We start from the raw sequence: 6,708 nt of genomic DNA, 5'->3' as shown, positions 1-6,708 counted from the left end.
TTTTCAAACTGTACAAAGGTAGATCGAAAGATCAAGCAAAAATTTATTACCTGTCAACATTTCAAGTGTTAAAGTACGTTTTTCGATTTTTGGCGAATTTTTGAAAATCAAATTTAGGCCAAAAATGAGAGGAAAAATCAAAATTTCGCCAAATAGACCAAGAAAGCTGAAATTTGGGATACACCCTATTTTCGACATGCCAAATCGGTTGGAAACTGTTTCAACCCGTTTCGAGCAGTTCTGGAGCCTCCAGCAGATTTTTGAAACTCGAAATTCCCACAAAATTTCATCAAATGGAGTTGGATAGCCGAAATTTACTCTGCAAACTAATTTCAATACGCTACGAAGTCAACTGCAGGGGAATTTTAAGTAGTTTTGGAGCCTCCGGCGACTTTCTGTAAATTACTGGAGCCTCCATCAGATTTTTGAAACTTTATAAATTTCCTAAAAATTTCATCAAACGGAGATGGAAAGTCAAAATTTATTCTGCAAACTAATTTCAATACGCTACGAAGTCGTCTGCTGGTGGATTTCAAGACGTTTTGGAGCCTTCCGCGACTTTTTGAGAGGTCATGTGGTTTTTTTTTGGAAAATTGAAATTTCCAAAAAGTAGCTGGAAGCTTCAAAATCATTTAAAACCATTTGAAACCACCATGTAGTCGACTTCATATCGTATTGAAATTAGTTTGCGAAGTAAATTTCAGCTTGCCAACTCCATTTGATAAAATGTTTCGGGATTTTCAAGTTTCAAAAATCTACTGGAGGCTCCAGTAATTTTCAAAAAGTCGTTGGGAGGCTCCAAAATGATTTGGACCCACTTGAAGTCGTCTTCAGAGGATGTTAAAATTGGAGTGTAGAGTAAATTTAAGCTTTCCATCGCCATTAAGATGAAATTTTGTAAAAATTTAAAATTTCAAAAATCTGATGGAGGCTCCAGGAATAATCAAAAAGTCGCCGGAGGCTCCAAAACGACTTGAAATTCACCTGCAGTACTTCGTAGCGAATTGAAATTAGTTTACAGAATAAATTTCAGCTTTCCAACTCCATGTTGGTGAAATTTTGTGGGAATTTCGAGTTTCGAAAATCTGCTGGAGGCTCCAGAACTGCTCGAACCGGTTTGAAACAGTTTCCAATCGATTTGTCATGTAGAAAATAGGGTGTGTCCCAAATTTCAGCTTTCTGAACGATAAATCGATACTCAATCGATAAATCTGACTCACAACAATATTAAACTTGCCTAACATTCGACAAAACGAAAACAAACTTCAACAAAAATAAATAAATATTTATTGTTAACGGTCATTGACCTAACGATCAATAAACCAGACAAATGAGACTGAGCAAAAAGCTCGATGACTTTACTTTACGACGACAAGAATAATATTAACGCGAACTAACTTAGTAACTAACGAAAACAACGAAAAAACAACGATAATTTAACAGCCAACAGTTTACGCGATTTTACGAAAAGAACAAAAAACCATTTTATACGTAACCAACAATATATATATCGCGAAACTGAAATTCATTTTTTAATAAAAAATAAAAACTTAAAAGTTACCGAACATAGTTCGTTACGGTTACGATTCCAATTTTGCCAACACCCCACCATAAAAATATTTTCCCTAACACGCGTACCACTTAAATAAACGTAAAACTTGTTGCTTCTTATCAATACCGGTGTTAGTAAACACTTTGAAACAAAATATTTTTACAGCAAAATTTCAATTAAATTATACTTAAATTACATAAAAAACAACTCGAAAACTTAATTTAAGCATTAAACAATGACTCACAGAGTCTATCGAAAACGGTATGTGTCGTGGCTTTGGTTAAAATATCGGCAAGTTGATCCGCCGAAGATATCTTTTGCAAGTAAATGATCTGTTTTGTGACTAAATCGCGTATATGATGATAACAGACATCTATATGTCTGGTACGTTTCGATTCGACCGTATTCGCAACGGCAATCGCTGCATTAGAATCGCAATACACCGGTACGGTGTCAATACGAACTTCTAATTCGACAAACAGATTTCGCCAAGCCAAAACTTCCTTTCCAGACGTACTTAACGCAACGTATTCAGCTTCACACGACGAAAGACTTACACAATTTTGTTTCTTGACTACCCAGTCAATTACGTTGCCATAGTGCAATACAAAAATTCCAGACGTTGATTTTCTGTCTAAACAATCACCAGCGAAGTCCGAATCTACGTATACTCTAACAGAGTATTTATCAACGACTTCAGGTATTATGTAGGTAAGTTTCACGTTCAACGTACTACGTAAATACCTGAGAATACGCTTACTATATTCGAATAGCTCCTTGTTTGCCAAGTGCTGGTATCTGCTTAGAAAGTTTACAGCAAAAGCGATATCGGGACGTGTTCCCCTTGCTATGTAACTTAAACTTCCTAAGAGACCACGCACTTTGGTTTCATAACTTTTATCGAGCTTGAGATTGGTAATCTTCAAGCCCGGTTCGATTGGAGTTGAGATACTATTCGAATTAGATAAACCGTAATCATTAACTAACTGCTCGATATATGAATTTTGATGTATTTCTAACTTTTCTTTACTACGATTAATTTCCATTCCAATGAACTTCTTGCATTGTTCCAGGTCTCTGATTCCAAAACGCTCATTCAAACGCTTGACCAACCACTCAATTAGACGATCATCGCAACCTGTAATTAGAAAATCGTCTACGTAAACGACAAACACGCAACGTAGAGGATTTTCGGCATCGAAGTAGACACACGGATCAACTTTGCTCCTTACGAAACCGAGCGAAAGTAAATACTCATTCAATTTTGCGTTCCACGACTTGGGACTCGTTTTTAACCCATATAACGAACGTTTGAGAATATATACGACACCTTTTTCTTCGTTAGTCCCTTTCGGTGGGCTGAACATAATACCTCGATTTATATCTCCATTGAGAAATGCTGTACTCACATCTAGCTGTCTCAACTGCCACTTGTTGACCACAGCTAGATTGAGCATCGAGCGTATTATCGGTTGATTAGGTGTTGGCGCGTATATTTCATCCAATTCATAGAAATGATTGTCTTTGAAACCACGCAACACCAATCTCGCCTTAAATTTCACCCCACCATTCGAGTTGATTTTTTTCTTTAGAACCCACTTACTGTCTACTTTCGAATAATTCTCTTTATTTACACTTTTTTCAGATGCTGAATACCAAACGTCCTTGATCTCCATCGCCTTTAACTCTTCATCTATCGCTACACGCCAAAATTTCGATTCAGGACCGTTTAACGCTTCTTCATACGTAAGGTCATCGACCCCAACGAGTGCAAAGCAAGCAAAATCGTCGCTACGTTCATCCGAAGATGATGTATCGATTAAACTACGATCTACTAAATTATCACCGCTACGTTCGGCTTCAGTCAGCTCATCTGGGTTTATCCAATTGGAGCAACCAGGAGCTGGATCAGCGTTACATACCGGTGTAACCGTAGGTACGATATTCACATCGCTTACACTTACTGATAGCGATGTTTTTAACAAATGATCGTTAATAACATCGTGTATCTTACGCGTTTCGTCTATTTCTACACAACTCGAATTCGTAAATTTATTTCGTAAAACATCGTATAACACGTAACCGGTTTCAGTAAAACCTAACAATACCATATCTATCGACTTCTCATCGGTTTTCTTTCTCTTTTCAGGCGGTACCAGAACTCGTGCAACGCTTCCAAACAATCTCACTCTTGATAAATCTGGCTTTCGGCGATTCCACAGCGCGTACGGTGACAGATCGTTCAAGGCAGAATGCGGTAAACGATTGTACACGTAGTTTGCCGTGTATGCAGCGTAAAGCCAGAATTTATTCGTTAAACCTCCTTCGTACAGTAGAGCTCGCATTTTTTCTTGGATGGTTCGGAAGAAACGTTCGACGGTGCCATTATGCTGCTTTTCATAAGGCTCACTGTTCTGCATCGATATGCCTTTTTCATCGACAAACTCTTTAAAGGTACCTCCGATAAACTCACTAGCGTTATCGCACCTGATACGCTTTACCTTCGTACTCCATATCGTTTCACTGATACTAACATATTTTTTTAGGTAGGTACCTACTTCGGCTTTACTTCTCATTCCGAACGTTACTCCCCATCTTGTACAGTCATCTACGAAGCCAATCAAATATCGCTCGCCCTCTAGTCCTTCAGTAATAGGACCCATTACGTCTATATGAACGAGATCGAGTGGATTCGGATACCTATACCTACTTGAATCGTAGGTATGTTTCTTTTGTTTTGCTTTACAGCAAATTTGACATTGATTAAAAGGTGGGCAATCACATCCACATAACTCAGGAATCTTATCTAGTACCGTCTTGCTCGTATGAGCCAACCTACGATGCCAGATGTCACCTTCACCTTTTAATTTATTTTTCTGTTTTTTATTTTTCAGATTTACATCACTGTCGCTGCTCGTACTGGTATTTCCTATACCTACACTTGAAACATTCGAATTTCCAATACCAGAATCGTTACCTATCGTCGTCGAGTCATTACCTACATTTGTAGAGTCGCTATCTTCACTAGAGACCAACGCAGATGAATAATTTGAACAAGAATACAAAAGAGGAGGTATATTGATCATAAATTGAATCGTATACAATCCATTATCGTTAAGTACTAATCTAGAAACTATATTTCCCGCAGGATCGACCAAACGAGGATCTTCATCGAAGAAGAAACGATAACCGTTCGCTACGATTTTCGACACGGACAGAAGACTAAACGAAAGGCTAGGTACGAAAAATACTTCGTTCAACCAATAGATGTTTCCGTCATCGGCTAGAACTCTCAATCGACCTACTCCTTCTTTAATCAAAGAAACTTCACAATGAGCGGATTGTAAACTTTCGTTTATTTTCCTCTCATCGTGTAAGACTCCTCGATGTTTCAGAAAATGCGAAGTCGCACCACTGTCGACGACAAACGTGATAAAATCGACGCCGTCGTCGTCGTTTGTCTCGACATACGCATTTTCTTCACCGAGATTTAAAGCAGTCGAGTCACCTAAAAAATAGTTCGACCCGATATTTACGTTACGCGAATTTCCGAAATTAGAAATCGCAGCACTGTCACCGAAATTACTACGACCGACACTATTTTTAACGAATTCATCTACGATATTACGACTACGACCTTCATCTAACGAGAAATTTTCTTTTTTTCCAGATGTCGACGGAAAAAGACCTAACGCGATAGACGGACGAGGACCTGACGAACCGGACGAACCTGCAGTACCAGACGTACCCGACGTACCACTCGACGAACCGTTACCACCGTTATTACGCGACGAATCACCGTTCTGAGGGCAATTACGACCGATATGCCCTGTCAAGTTGCAACGATAGCAAACGATACTTCCCCGAGGGTTGGTATCGTTTCTATAATTCCCTCCGGCGGATCGACAAGACTTGGCCATGTGGCCCCGTTTATGACACTTATAGCAGGTACGATCTTTGGCTTGTACGAAGCCATTACTACCACTACGATCACCGTTACCGTTCGACGAATTACCGGACGAGTTCGAACTACGATTACGCGACTTATTACGATTACGATTACGATTATTTTTATTACCGGATTGATCGGATGCGGCCATCGCTGAACCGGTACTTGTCGAACTCTTCGAAGTCGAGGAGTTCTTCGAGGCATCTTCCAAACTCAAAAGCAACGATGAAATCACTTTTGGATTTGGATCTCCAGCTGTGACGTGAACTAGTCCTCGAGCAGTCATACGCACTGACTCGTACTTAGGCGAGTTGCCTAACGCGTTGATCAGATACGTATAGATTTCCGATGGAGTCAATATCACGTCCAAACTCTCCATATCGTTGACTAGCGTATAAAATGCCTCCAAGAACTCTTTCGGACCTTTGTACATATCGATGACAATCTTCGAAATACGAGTTCGACAGTCGATAATTGCTGCTTGGTTTTCCGCCTGGTACAAGGAGTTGAGCTCCGTCCAGAATACGTACGGGTCCTCTGTCTCCTTGACCAGTCGGAAAACGTTCTCAGCTACGTGCCTAATTAAAATTTCTAAAGCTTTCGCTTTTTTACGCGACGATAACATATTTACTTCGAGAATCGCGGTTTGAAGTCCTTTGGCCGCCAAAATAACTTTGATTTTTCTTTTCCAGGACACGAAGCCCGTACCGCGAAAGACCATCGACTCCATTACACGATTATCACCGGCACCGAACATATTTTCACTCGACGAACTACTCGAATCGGATTCTACAGCTGCGTCGTCGGACTCGTCGTCGCTACTTTCACTACCTTCGGACTCGTCGTCGGATGGACCAGGAGGTGGAGGAGGTGGAGGACCGGATGACGGATTAGACGGAGGAGGAACGGGATCAACAGGGATCAACGGATCGTTGGAAATATCACCGGAACCCGCGGAACTCGTACCAGCTTCGGTATCACCTGCTGACTCAGATACGTTTACGTTTACTTTACTTTTACCTTTCGATTTCGGTATACTTTGTTCTGGTTTTTCCTTTTCAGAAAAACCACGAAACTCAGCGCTCGATTTACGCTTATCTGAACTACTATCGTCGTCGTCTACGTTGACCGATTTTCCTGACCGCAAGTAGGACAGGACTGTCGACATTTACTTTGTCGAACACCACGAACCAAAAATTCAACAGCT

The sequence above is a fragment of the Planococcus citri genome, chromosome 5, assembly GCF_950023065.1.
Source record: "Planococcus citri chromosome 5, ihPlaCitr1.1, whole genome shotgun sequence".
Taxonomy (NCBI): Eukaryota; Metazoa; Arthropoda; class Insecta; order Hemiptera; family Pseudococcidae; genus Planococcus; species Planococcus citri.
Note: the sequence above shows the minus strand (reverse complement) of the source record.